Below are 14456 nucleotides of genomic sequence, written 5' to 3'. Positions count from 1 at the left end.
AGATCTATTCCTCAAATGATGTCCTTAATCCTAAAGTTTCAAACTTTATGATCTTGCATGGCTAGTAAGAGCTCAATAACAAAAACCAAGCTTCCTAAACTCATTAAGACATCATATGTCATGCATGGAAGGAAACTAATTACCAAGATTACATTTTATGCATTTAGTCACCGTTAAGGAATTAGGGTTTGGGATCTTGATTTATTGAGGTGTGTTAACGGATAAAGTTGGAAACTTTATCCATCAACACCATGGAAAGGACCATATATGAGCTCTTCGATGTAACGCTAGTGTTCAGAGTATTTTCACTTTTAGCTTGATCCTTTAAAAGATTGCAAAGTTGGTCCCTATGTTGGGCATACAGGATAAGTATATTGGGATTAGGTCTTTAATGATGGACGAGGGTTTCCTCACGTATGTTGGGCATACTCATGCAGAGGGAAACCCGAATTTATAGGATTTGGACCCTATTTAAAGAGCTTTATGGCCTCAAACCCTTCCATACCTCTATCCTCCATCCCTTTTACCCCTTATCTCGAAACCCTAATCCTTGTGTGCAAGATTTGAAGCTTTTTGGTGATATTTTGGTGCTCTTGGTGGTGAAGGAAATCCTTTGGAGTTATGATGTTTCTCTCAAGCCTTTGGATCCAGATTCTTTTCATCTTTGTGCATCTTAAGGAGGTATAAATGAGCTCCACATATTTAACTTGAGATCTAGAGAAATAAAGTTTTACGATAACCCTATTGATGGAGTAGGAGAAGCCTTTAAGTGAAAGACCCTAACTTGCGTATTTATGAAAGACCCAAACTTTCATACTATTTCAAAAGATTTCTTAAGTTACTTCCTCAAAACATGCTACATGCATATTTATAAAACAATATTTTATATTGATAAAGTGATTACAAAAGATTGGATACAAACCGACTAAGTTTTATTACATTTCATATCTACCCAGGAATCTACTATTCATATACATACATGAACATTAAAATACAGAGAAATAGTATTAACTATTCTAAATCTTTCAGCAGTATAAAACTATATTAGATACTCATCACCTGTAATTGTTAAACATTGAGAGGAATAAGCGATAACGCTTAGTGAATTCAATAAATAGATACAATATAATCTTATGCCTTATATATACTTCAATGTGGCAAAAGCAAAGAGGAACAAAAAGACATATGTGAAATCATGTGACAAGTGTTCATATCAATCAAAGACTTTATTCAAAGATATACTTTTCAATGCTTAAGAATAGAAAGAATAGCATTACGTATCTCTAATTCATGCTTTCGGATATACACATCTTTTAGCTTTTGACACCTCCTCCTTTTTAGTTGGAGTATTCTTTGATTGTTGAAAGACAACTTGACTCCCCGCCATTTAAATAGTAAGAGTAGGGCGGATACATTTCTTGTGCCCAGCAACACCACATAGCAAGTCACATCTCTGGCTAATGATTGCTCAACTCTTTAATGAAGATCGTTATATTTCTATTGACTATCTCAACCATTTACTTCTTCAGTATTCCTACTGAAGTTTTATCACTATATAAGACATGGTTCTCTGAACCAATCAACTCCTTTCGCAGATTTATACTAATCGGACTCGATTCTTTATGACATTAAGATTTGAACGATAATTATCTTTTTAGTCATTACCGGAACGAAGGTAACGACACACATGAATAAAACGAAATCATTTACTAGCTTCTTGGTAACCTTGTGACTTTTCCTGATCCAAGTGTGAGTCATGTGCTTCCAGTAGTATAGGCCTCTACTATTATTCACACCAACTCATACTCGTCCCAAGTATTGTCTCGCAGTTCCCAAGTCACCATTCAAAAGTTTTCACAAAGCAACTTATCGCACATGAACGTGTTTAAACAAATACATACAACAGTTTCTCCTAGACTCAACTAGGGTTTTCACGTTTCTATCAAACATATATTGGATTACCTATACTCGCCTTCTAGGATTCTTCTCATGCATATGCTCGCTTTAATATATACTTTTCCATAGGTCGATAGAAATTTTACTTCCATTTCTTCATATTAATTCTTTCTTGAGTAGTGTCTCCTCTACAAGACACACTATTCCAAAATTTACTTTAGCAACATGGAGATAAACGTTCTTCTACTACCTGCATCATCTTCTAACTCATGCAATCCATCATGCAGTTTTGTTCATTTCATTATTCTTCCTTGACATCGTTATTTTTATATCTGAGTAAGTCTAAGTCTATTTCATAGGAGTCTATCCTAAAAAGGCTGCATCTCAACAAGCTCTACTAGCTTGAACTTGGTTCTCTGTCATTCCTGACTACAACATCTCTTCTCATACGATACTATGGGTGTATTTATTCTTCAATTAAGCATTCTACCTTACTTAAACAAGTAAGTTGCTTAACCATTTACCACTAAATGACTCAATTCACCATCCCAATCTTGTATGTTAAAGTCGGCTTAACACACAGTAGAACTTTATATCACAAAGTCTTGACCTATTGAGTCTGAAAACTTCATTAGCCTTTCTTTTGATCTTCATTTAATTCTTCTAAATCTTGCACAATATTCATTGTGATACTGTTGAAGTACTGATCACCATCTTCGATTCTTTTGACTCTATTAAACAATCACTTCTTCAATCTAAACAGTGGTAGAACAACTTCGTGGATTTGTACCAACAACTTTATATTGCCCAAACGTGTTTCAAACGCACATCTTTCTTCCAAAGATGTTATTATATATCAAACATACTTTAAATGTATATTACCACTCTATTGGTATTAATACACTTATTATGATAACAATTCATATTTATTATTTTACGATATCTCGCGATCGTTTATTTATAAAGTTATCGATGTCAACTATCATAAGTCTCTTTATCACTTCGAAAAATTCTATTACGAAAATTCTTAGAATTCTGAACATAAAATTTTCTAAACCAAGGTCGACAACAAACCTTAAGCTTTCTCAAATAATAGCAATTATAGATAAGCACCTTAAGGCATGCTATATTCATTTATCGTTTAGCACATATTAAAATATAAGGCACATCTCCTCTTAATATTCTAGTGCTTGATTCCATTAGGTATTCAACCTAAAATATACCGGATACATATCGTATCATCTTCACTTAACAATTCTTGTTTAAGCTTAGAAATTCTCAAAACTCCTAGTTCACTTAAACTAATTTTCTTAAAATTCTGAAGTAACTTAATATCTTAGAATATTAGGGTTTATCATTACCCAATCCTCCACTTAAATATTTCCTATGGTTTGTATCCATATACTTATTATGAATCTGCTCATATATTGAGCTTCCAACAGTATAAGTCTAAATACCAATCCGCGATATTTAGTTCACTTAAACCATTTCTCTGATACCATGATTGAAAGACCCCAACTTTCATATTTATGAAAGACCTAAACTTTCATACTATTTCAAAAGATTTCTTAAGTTACTTCCTCAAAACATGCTACATGCATATTTATAAAACAATATTTTATATTGATAAAGTGATTACAAAAGATTGGATACAAACCGACTAAGTTTTATTATATTTCATATCTACCCAGGAATCTACTATTCATATACATACATGAACATTAAAATACAGAGAAATAGTATTAACTATTCTAAATCTTTCAGCAGTATAAAACTATATTGGATACTCATCACCTGCAATTGTTAAACATTGAGAGGAATAAGCGATAACGCTTAGTGAATTCGATAAATAGATACAATATAATCTTATGCCTTATATATACTTCAATGTGGCAAAAGCAAAGAGGAACAACAAGACATATGTGAAATCATGTGACAAGCGTTCATATAAATCAAAGACTTTATTCAAAGATATACTTTTCAATGAGACATAACAATTTCAATACTTGATATGCATAAATAAAGCTTTGGCCCAAATGGCACAGAAGACATATAATTTCGGATTATCAATATGATAGATTTCAGGTTTTCACGCCGTGTTTAGCATTTCAGTAGATTTCAGGTTTTCACGCCCTGTTTAACCATTTCGGTAGATTTCAGGTTTTCACGCCCTGTTTAACCATTTGCTAATACCATAGAATAGAGTTTAATTCCCTTACGGAGTCATGCTCTACATGGTCGGAGGCTACATACCATTCCTATCTAGCTTTCTGCCAATGCCATAGAATAGAAGTCATTCTCTTACGGAGACATGCTCTACATGGCCAGAGGCTACGTACCAGTACCAATGTGAATCTATGTCATTTCACTGATCACATGGTCAAAGATATTATATTTTCTATAAACATAGCGAATAAAATAACACGGGAGAATAACTCAGAATAATAACACTGAGAAGCACATAGCACATATAACACATAACATACAATTGTTCCTATATATTGAACTCACCTTAAGTTAACAGGGGGTTAAAATAGGAATTTGGACAGCACTTCGGCTTTAAATATGACTTTCTATGTTGAAAACCGGGAGCTTAGTTGAAAACCGGGTTGTGCGAAGGTAGGGCTTCAAAACCGAAAAGATAAAATTTTCGGGCTTCTTGGGGGTCTCGGGATGTGTTTCGGGTGCTAAAAATGATACCGGGGCTTCGGGGAAAGTCAAAATGAAGAAAATATGGAAAGAGGGGCTAAAAGTGGAAATTTTCAACACCCTCCTATTTATAGGCCGAGGTTCGGAGTCGGCTGGGAAGGAAGCAAGCAGCGAAGCAGCTCGGTGGCATCAGCAGCGAGGGGTAGCGAGGGTCAGACGTGGCTCCTGCGAAACAGAGCACGTGGATCGCATGCGAGATAGGTGCGGTGGTGTCGAAGCGAGGCTCAGACACGCATAGGGGCAGGTGGCGCTGCGAGGTGAGGCCACGACTCCGGTGACGCACCTGCTTTGTGACAGTTACTGTTCATGCGAAATTCTCTTAAGCCCCGAACTTCTAAAATCCGTAACTTTCACATACAAGCTCCGTTTTTGACGTTCTTTATATGCAGGCGTAGCTAAAATTATGCTTTACAACTTTCGTTTAGACTTCGTTGGCTAATTTTGACTTTATTTTTAATATTATTATTTTTAACAGACCGGGACAGGAAAATCCGTTAAAAATTCATAACTTCTTCATCCGACATCCGTTTTCATCATACTTTTTATCGTTGTACTACAAATGACGAGACCTTCGATTATCGTTTAGGATGTATCGGTCAAATATCGCTCGATCTAAAATTTGAGTTTTTAGCTATCTACTGCTAAGTTGAAACTTCGAAAAATCATAACTTACTCATACGAAGTCAGATTTTTACGTTCTTTTTATCGAATTTCTCGGTTTAACGAATGCTAAGACTTTCATTTAGATTAGTAAGGCTAAAAATTAGTTTATCAAAAACTTACTTTTTACGTCATTCGGTGCCGTGCCGGTTTTGTTGCGGATCTTCGGTTGGTCATAACTTCTTCGTTATAACTCGGATTTCGACTAGGTTTTCGCCTACAAGTTTCTAACGAGATGATTTAGAACGTCAAATAATAAAATTTTACTTATTTCAAATTTTATATTTTCGCTAAATTTCACTATTTGGCTATTAATTGGAATCTCATAAGACTTCCAATATTTTATGTGTGATTCTAAACATAGTTTTACTTCATTTATAGTAAAAACTAGCTGTTAGAACTCAACACTCAATTTTATTCACTTTTAATAATAACAATACACAATTTCAGAAAGTGTATGTTACATTAAGATTCTCTAACATAACACCTTTCTCTTCAAAGTTTGAGTTTATCTTCTTAAACATCAGTAAAACATTTTTGTATTTCTGCATGTCTTCCAAATAACATGCATGATTTCAAAGAGTAGGTCCGAGTGGAATCGAATGCTTGATGCCATTTATTTGTTGTGAGTTTATTTTAGCAAACCAGGTTTTGTTTGTAACTATGAAATATAATTTTTTTTTTGGTGTGGTCGCTTATATGGTAATCTAGGCTACTACCCTTTAATTTCTATGATGAATGAAAAAAAACCCTTATTTGTAACCAACGGCTTAACATTTAATTTCACATGTAGTAATCATGAAAATGTGTATAAATCCTTGTAAATTTACATTTGATGATATTGGCATTATTACTATGACATTAGAAATACCCTTCTTCATTTTGAAGATAGTAATAAACGTGTAGAAATTAATTTGTGTTGTTTAATAATCATGTAAACGTCTATATATACTTGTATACATTTGTTTAGTGATCATGAAAAATGTTTATATATAAATTGGGTTTATTATAACTAATTACATATATCATGTATTCATCTATTAGGCTTACACTAGAAGGATATATGTAGCATATTGCAACATGTTTTTGCCAAACAGGTTAACATACTTATAGAAATGAAGACAACTTTTAATTTTGCAAAGTTATGTTTAAATCATGACGAGGAAAGTATGGTTAAACGGTTAGAAGCTACGAAAAAGAAATATAAAAACAATGTAAGGACTAATGCATTGTTCTATCTGTAACAACGCAAATTTTCAAATAAAATTTTCATTTAAAATAAAGTGATTTCATTCAACTAATTATAATTATTCCAAGTTTCATATCAAAATACAATTATAAAACCCCCAAGATCTTAAATAACAGCAGTGTGTATGCATCACGCCGGCGCCTTCCCACGGTCCTCGCTAGTACCTGAAACACATACGTAACAACTTGTAAGCATAAATGCTTAGTGAGTTCCCCAGTATACGACTTACACATATACGCCTTTCCAGGCCCTGACCTTCCGGTCCACAACACATCGCCTTCCGGCCCGTAACATAATCGCCTTCCGGCCCATAACATATTGCCTTCCGGCCCATAACATATTGCCTTCCGGCCCATAACATATTCACAGCACATAATACATTTATCCTAACACATATAGCACATATATCATATATCATACCTGACCTTTCTGTCACATAACATATTGCCTTCCGGCCCATATAAACACACATAGCACGCATAGCAATTACCTTTCCATTTATAGCACGTATAACACAAATCATATCCGACCTTCCGGTCACACAGTCAAACCCTTCCGGGTACAGTATAGTGAGAAGACTCACCTCACGGTAATGAAAGCTAGCGACTCCTGAAATCACTCGCACTCGATCCGCCGAGCTACAGACTCCCTATAATATCATATATCCCTTGTTAATACTTTTATCTTTCAAGACAACTGACCCTAAGAAATTACATGTAGGTCAACTCTGGTCAACGGTCAACGGTCAACGGTCAACTTGACCGGACTCGGCGAGTCTAGACGTCCTCCCCAACTTTCCCTGATGTCCCCTTTCTACTCGTCGAGTATCCCTCTTGGCTCGACGAGATCCTCGTGGAAGAATCGCGGGGCCACCCCGACTCCACTCGCCGAGTCTGAAGAACAGCTCGACGAGTTCCAGTCAATCTCCAAGCTACTCGCCGAGTCTGTTCATTGGACTCGGCGAGTCCATGCCATGCAGTCGATCAAACTGCTTCGTGAGATAAGTATTGTCCCGAAATACACAAGCATGGGACCTTCTGGACCTCTAAAGGTCCTAATACAGGGTTATAGTCGTTTGGGTAACAAGGTAATAATCCATCTAATCACCAAATGGGTTCCATAAACCCTAAATCCATGCACACATCAACATAACAGAAAAGATCCGAAATATTACCTGAATAACGCACTCTCTGTGTCCTCAAACCTCAGAACTCGAATCCCTTGCTGTTCCTTTAGCCAAAACTCTTCCCCTCCTTGCACAACAATTTCTTCAAGGTCCTAATATCCTTCATTCTTGCTCTAGATGCCCACAGCCGTTTAGGGTTCTTCTCAGTCGACTAAAGACGGACAATGACGGCCTATAAGTGCATTATATACGTTCCAAAACCAAACGGCCAGGGTTTCCGCTGAACAGCGCAGACTCGCCGAGTCCATAATGGACTCGTCGAGTCCAGTCGCGAACCCGCGACCCAGTCTGTGGTCCTACTCTCGGCGTAATTCAGGCTCGCATCCACCTGAATATCCTTTAGTGGAACCACTGCCGATTCATCGGCTATACACTTCCTCAACTGCGATACGTGAAAGGTATTGTGGATCTGTCCCAACTCTGCTGGCAACTCCAACCGATAAGCTACCCGGCCTACCCTTGCAATCACACGAAATGGACCTATGAACCGGGGCCCCAACTTGCCCCTCTTCCTGAACCGGATCACTCCTTTCCAAGGAGAAACCTTCAAGAGAACGAAGTCGCCAACCTGAAATTCAAGCTCGGACCGGCGTCTGTCCGCATAACTCTTCTGTCGGCTCTGGGCGGTCAATAACCTCTGTCTAACCTGCTGAATCTGCTCTGTCGTCTGGAGTACGATCTCTGTACTGCCCATCACTCTCTGTCCCACCTCTCCCCAGCAAATGGGGGTTCGACACCTCCTACCATACAACAACTCAAAAGCTGGCATACCAATGCTCGAATGATGGCTGTTGTTGTAGGAAAACTCTGCCAAAGGTAAATGCGAATCTCAGCTACCCCCGAAGTCTAACACACACGCTCGAAGCATGTCCTCCAGTGTCTGAATCGTCCGCTCGCTCTGACCGTCTGTCTGGGGATGGTATGCGGTACTAAAATGCAGTTTAGTACCCAGTTCCTCATGGAATTTCTTCCAGAACCTGGAAGTGAAGCGTACATCGCGGTCCGAAACAATCGAGATCGGCACTCCATGCCGAGATACCACCTCTCTCACATATAACTCCGCCAACTTCTCCGCTGATGAACTCTCGCTGATGGTAAGGAAGTGTGCACTCTTCGTCAATCTATCCACAATCACCCAAATTGCATCGACTCCTCTGGCAGTTCTCGGCAATTTGGTGATGAAATCCATAGTAATCTGTTCCCACTTCCACTCAGGAATCTCCAAAGGCTGCAACTTACCATGCGGTCTCTGGTGCTCGGCCTTAACCCTACGGCAGGTCAAACACCTCTCAACGAACCAGGCGACGTCTCTCTTCATACAAGGCCACCGGTATTCCTTCCTCAAGTCCAAATACATCTTTGTAGCACCGGGATGGATCGAGAATTTCGATCTGTGAGCCTCCTCCATCAAAGTAGCACGCGTACCGCCCACGAATGGTACCCAAATCCGACCCTGAAACGTCAGAAGTCCTCGTCCATCCTTAACGAACTCTGAAATTAACCCAACGACCCGCTCTTTCTTCTGCATCTCGGATCTCACAACCTCGGCTTGTGCCCCATGAATAGCATCCAATACCGGAGTCATCACCGTCAGTCTCAGACATACATCTCGCAATGAAGTGCTCTCCACCCTGCGGCTCAATGCATCGGCTACCACATTAGCCTTGCCCGGGTGGTATAGGATTTCACAGTCATAATCCTTGACCACATCCAACCATCTCCTCTGACGCATATTTAGGTTGGGTTGATCCATCAAATGCTTCAAACTCTTATGGTCCGTATACATCGTACATCGAACCCCATACAGGTAGTGACGCTAAATCTTGAGAGTGAACACTACTGCCCCCAACTCTAAGTCATGCGTGGGATATCTCGCCTCGTGAGGCTTTAGCTGCCTCGATGCATAAGCTATCACATGGCCTCTCTACATCAACACTGCACCCAGTCCCGAAATCGATGTGTCGCAATATACGACAAAATCTTCCATCCCCTCCGGGAGAGCTAATACCGGGGCTTCGCACAGTCTCTGGCGAAGTGTCTCGAAGGAAGTCTGTTGCTCGGGTCCCCATGAGAATGCAACACCCTTCCGGGTCAATCTGGTGAGCGGTACTGCGATCTTGGAGAAGTCCCTAATAAACCTCCGATAGTACCCCGCCAACCCAAGGAAACTCCTGATCTCAGAAGGTGACTTCGGTACCTCCCAACTCATCACTGCCTCGACCTTGGCCGGATCGACCAATATCCCTGCCTGATTAACAACATGTCCCAGAAATTGGACCTCCCGCAACCAGAAGTCACATTTGGAGAATTTTGCATATAGCTTCTCCGACCTCAGTACCCCAAGGACCTCCCTCAAATGTCCCTCATGCTGCTCTCTAGATCGCGAATACACCAGGATGTCGTCGATAAATACAATCACAGACCGATCCTGCATCGGCCTGCATACCCTGTTCATGAGGTCCATGAACACTGCCGGGGCATTGGTGAGCCCGAAAGGCATCACCACGAACTCGTAATGCCCATACCGCGTCCTAAATGCTGTCTTCTGGACGTCCTCATCCCGTACTCTTACCTGATGGTACCCTGATCTCAGATCGATCTTGGAAAACCAAGATGCCCCTTGCAACTGATCGAATAAATCATCGATCCTCGGTAACGGATAGCGGTTCTTGACCGTCACCTTGTTCAACTCCCGGTAATCAATGCACATCCGGTGTGAACCATCCTTCTTCTTGACGAACAGAATCGGTGCTCCCCACGGCGAGCTGCTCGGCCGAATAAATCCCTTCCCCAGCAACTCCTGGATTTGCGAGGACAACTCTTGCATCTCTGGAGGTGCGAGACGATAAGGCACCTTCGCAATAGGCGCAGCCCCCGGAATCAGATCGATACCAAACTCTACTTGCCTCGCAGGAGGTACTCCCGGCAAGTCCTCGGGAAAGACATCTGGAAACTCGCGCACCACTGGAACCTCCTCCACTGACCTCGATCTCTCGGAAGCCTCCCGCGTATCCATCACATACACCACAAAACCCTTACATCCCTGCTGTAGACATTGCCTCGCCCTAGCGGCCGAACAAAAAGCTGATCCTGAACGGGTACCCTCGCCGTACACCGTAAGAACTCCCCCACTAGGGTCTCGTATAGTCACCAGCTGGCGCTCACAGTCGATGACAGCGCTGAATCGGCTCAACCAGTCCATGCCCACGATGACACAGACATCACCCATCGCAATAGGAACTAGGTCAATCGGAAACTCAACCCCGAAAATCTCTAGTACGCATCCCCGAAGAACCTCCGTGGCACAACCCACCCTCTCGGCCGCTATAGAAACGCTCAAAGGCCGACTTAACGGCTCACGACTAATGCTGATATGCTGACTAAAAGCTAAAGATACAAAGGACCTACTCGCACCCGAATCAAATAACACTAGAGCAGGCATAGAGTTCACAAGAAAAGTACCTACACATATATTAACATAAGCATAACATCTCGACTTTAAATAAATACGTGAATTACAGCATACCTGCCACAACATCGGGCGCAGTGCGGACCTCCTCCGCAGTCAGCTGAAAGGCTCTCCCGCGAGCCCTCGGGGCCTCGACCTTCGCCGGTCGAGTCTCAGTAGTCCTGGTAGTAGGTGTAGATCCCTGACGAAGCTGCGGGCACTCGGCCTTCCGATGGCCTGTCTGGTTGCAATGAAAGCAAACCATAAACCCCTTAGGGCAATCCCTGGCAATGTGTCCTTCCTTGCCACACTTGTAACAACCACCCGCTCGACACGCCCCCTCATGACCCTTGCCGCACTTTCCGCAAGTGCGGCCCTTCGGACCTCCCATCCTCGAATCAACGGACTTGATCCGCTTGGCTGCCGGCTGAGACTGAGCCGGCCGCCGGTCCACCTGCCGAGACTCGGCCTCCTCCCTGGCCTGGGTCTCCAACTCGATCTCGCACTTCCTGGCATTCGCCTGAAGCTCAGTGAAAGTACGATAGGTGGAGTTTGACACAAACTCCCGGATATCCCTCCTCAAAACGCCTAAATACCGGCTCATCCGTGACTGCTCTGTAGACACCAGCTCGGGGCAGAACATCGCCCTCTCGTGAAACTTCCGTGTGACCACCGCAACGGAATCAGTACCCTGCTTAAGAGTCAAGAACTCCTGAATCAATCGTTCCCTCTCCACTGGGGGAACGTACTCGTCCCTGAACATGTCAGTAAACCTCTCCCATGTCACCGCTGTAATCTCCGCCAAAGTGAAGTTCGCCGTCACGAACTTCCACCAATCCTTCGCTCCCAGACGGAGCTGGTTCAAAGCGAACCGTACCCTCAGGTGCTCCGGGCATGAGCAAGTGTAGAAGCACCCTTCAATGTTGGCGATCCACCTCATCGCAGCAATCGGATCCTGCGTCCCATCGAACTCAGGGGGTTTCGTGTTGCTGAATTCCCGGAATAGCAACGAATCGCCCCCTTGCGGCCTGGCAGCGGCCATGGCTGCGGTAGCGGCAGCGGCTGCAGTCTCAGTCAGTGCGGCGTACCGCTCTTCGAACGTCTCCATCAGAGTGGTCTTAATAGACCCAAACATCTCCGGGATCTCAGCCCGGATCGCTGCAGCTACCTCCTCCTGTATCATCTGACGAATATCCTCGTCGCTCACACCGCTCGAACTCGCCCCGTGGCGTGTGGTAACCATGATGTCTCTGAAATACAACATAAAATTATCAGAGACTCCATCAAGTACAATTGCACTTGATATGCAACCCTACTCAGTCTCCGATATCCAGGGATTCTTACTCGGGTCTCCCACCGACCCGGTGTCTTCAGTAGTACGGGCCCAATACTACCGACCACACCGTATCAGTATTCGTCCCAAATCTTCCTCCCCAAACCCCGAATAGTGAGTACTCTACTTTGATATGCACTATCTACCTGTACGCTACCAAATATCTCATATCGGCAAACTCCCTAGACTAAGGCATCACAAATCAGGCCACTCTAGTCCTATCATGAATACCTAGTCTTCTAGCATGCATAACAATTCATAATTCATTGCATAACATAACATTGTAAGGTATTCTGGGGATCTTTACCGTTCGGGCGCTGGCTGATCGTACACACTGCTTCTTTCTTGTTTACCACTTTACCATTTATAAAAGTTTATGCCTTTATTATTTTTTTTAAAAGATTTTCCTCAAATCCTCGGTTTGAGTTCAGTTATACCTGAAGGTACACCCGAATCCCTCAAACCAAGGCTCTAATACCAATTGTAACAACGCAAATTTTCAAATAAAATTTTCATTTAAAATAAAGTGATTTCATTCAACTAATTATAATTATTCCAAGTTTCATATCAAAATACAATTATAAAACCCCCAAGATCTCAAATAACAGCAGTGTGTATGCATCACGCCGGCGCCTTCCCACGGTCCTCGCTAGTACCTGAAACACATACGTAACAACTTGTAAGCATAAATGCTTAGTGAGTTCCCCAGTATACGACTTACACATATACGCCTTTCCAGGCCCTGACCTTCCGGTCCACAACACATCGCCTTCCGGCCCGTAACATAATCGCCTTCCGGCCCATAACATATTGCCTTCCAGCCCATAACATATTGCCTTTCGGCCCATAACATATTCACAGCACATAATACATTTATCCTAACACATATAGCACATATATCATATATCATACCTGACCTTTCTGTCACATAACATATTGCCTTCCGGCCCATATAAACACACATAGCACGCATAGAAATTACCTTTCCATTTATAGCATGTATAACACAAATCATATCCGACCTTCCGGTCACACAGTCAAACCCTTCCGGGTACAATATAGTGAGAAGACTCACCTCACGGTAATGAAAGCTAGAGACTCCTGAAATCACTCGCACTCGATCTGCCGAGCTACAGACTCCCTATAATATCATATATCCCTTGTTAATACTTTTATCTTTCAAGACAACTGACCCTAAGAAATTACATGTAGGTCAACTCTGGTCAACGGTCAACGGTCAACGGTCAACTTGACCGGACTCGGCGAGTCTAGACGTCCTCCCCAACTTTCCCTGATGTCCCCTTTCTACTCGTCGAGTATCCCTCTTGGCTCGACGAGATCCTCGTGGAAGAATCGCGGGGCCACCCCGACTCCACTCGCCGAGTCTGAAGAACAGCTCGACGGGTTCCAGTCAATCTCCAAGCTACTCGCCGAGTCTGTTCATTGGACTCGGCGAGTCCATGCCATGCAGTCGATCAAACTGCTTCCTGAGATAAGTATTGTCCCGAAATACACAAGCATGGGACCTTCTGGACCTCTAAAGGTCCTAATACAGGGTTATAGTTGTTTGGGTAACAAGGTAATAATCCATCTAATCACCAAATGGGTTCCATAAACCCTAAATCCATGCACACATCAACATAATAGAAAAGAACCGAAATATTACCTGAATAACGCACTCTCTCTGTCCTCAAACCTCAGAACTCGAATCCCTTGCTGTTCCTTTAGCCAAAACTCTTCCCCTCCTTACACAACAATTTCTTCAAGGTCCTAATATCCTTCAATCTTGCTCTAGATGCCCACAGCCGTTTAGGGTTCTTCTCAGTCGACTAAAGACGGACAATGACGGCCTATAAGTGCATTATATACGTTCCAAAACCAAACGGCTAGGGTTTCCGCTGAACAGCGCAGACTCGCCGAGTCCATAATGGACTCGTCGAGTCCAGTCGCGAACCTGCGACCCAGTCTGTGGTCC

The sequence above is a fragment of the Lactuca saligna genome, chromosome 4, assembly GCF_052625555.1.
Source record: "Lactuca saligna cultivar CGN05327 chromosome 4, ASM5262555v1, whole genome shotgun sequence".
In the NCBI taxonomy this organism is placed as follows: domain Eukaryota; kingdom Viridiplantae; phylum Streptophyta; class Magnoliopsida; order Asterales; family Asteraceae; genus Lactuca; species Lactuca saligna.
Note: the sequence above shows the minus strand (reverse complement) of the source record.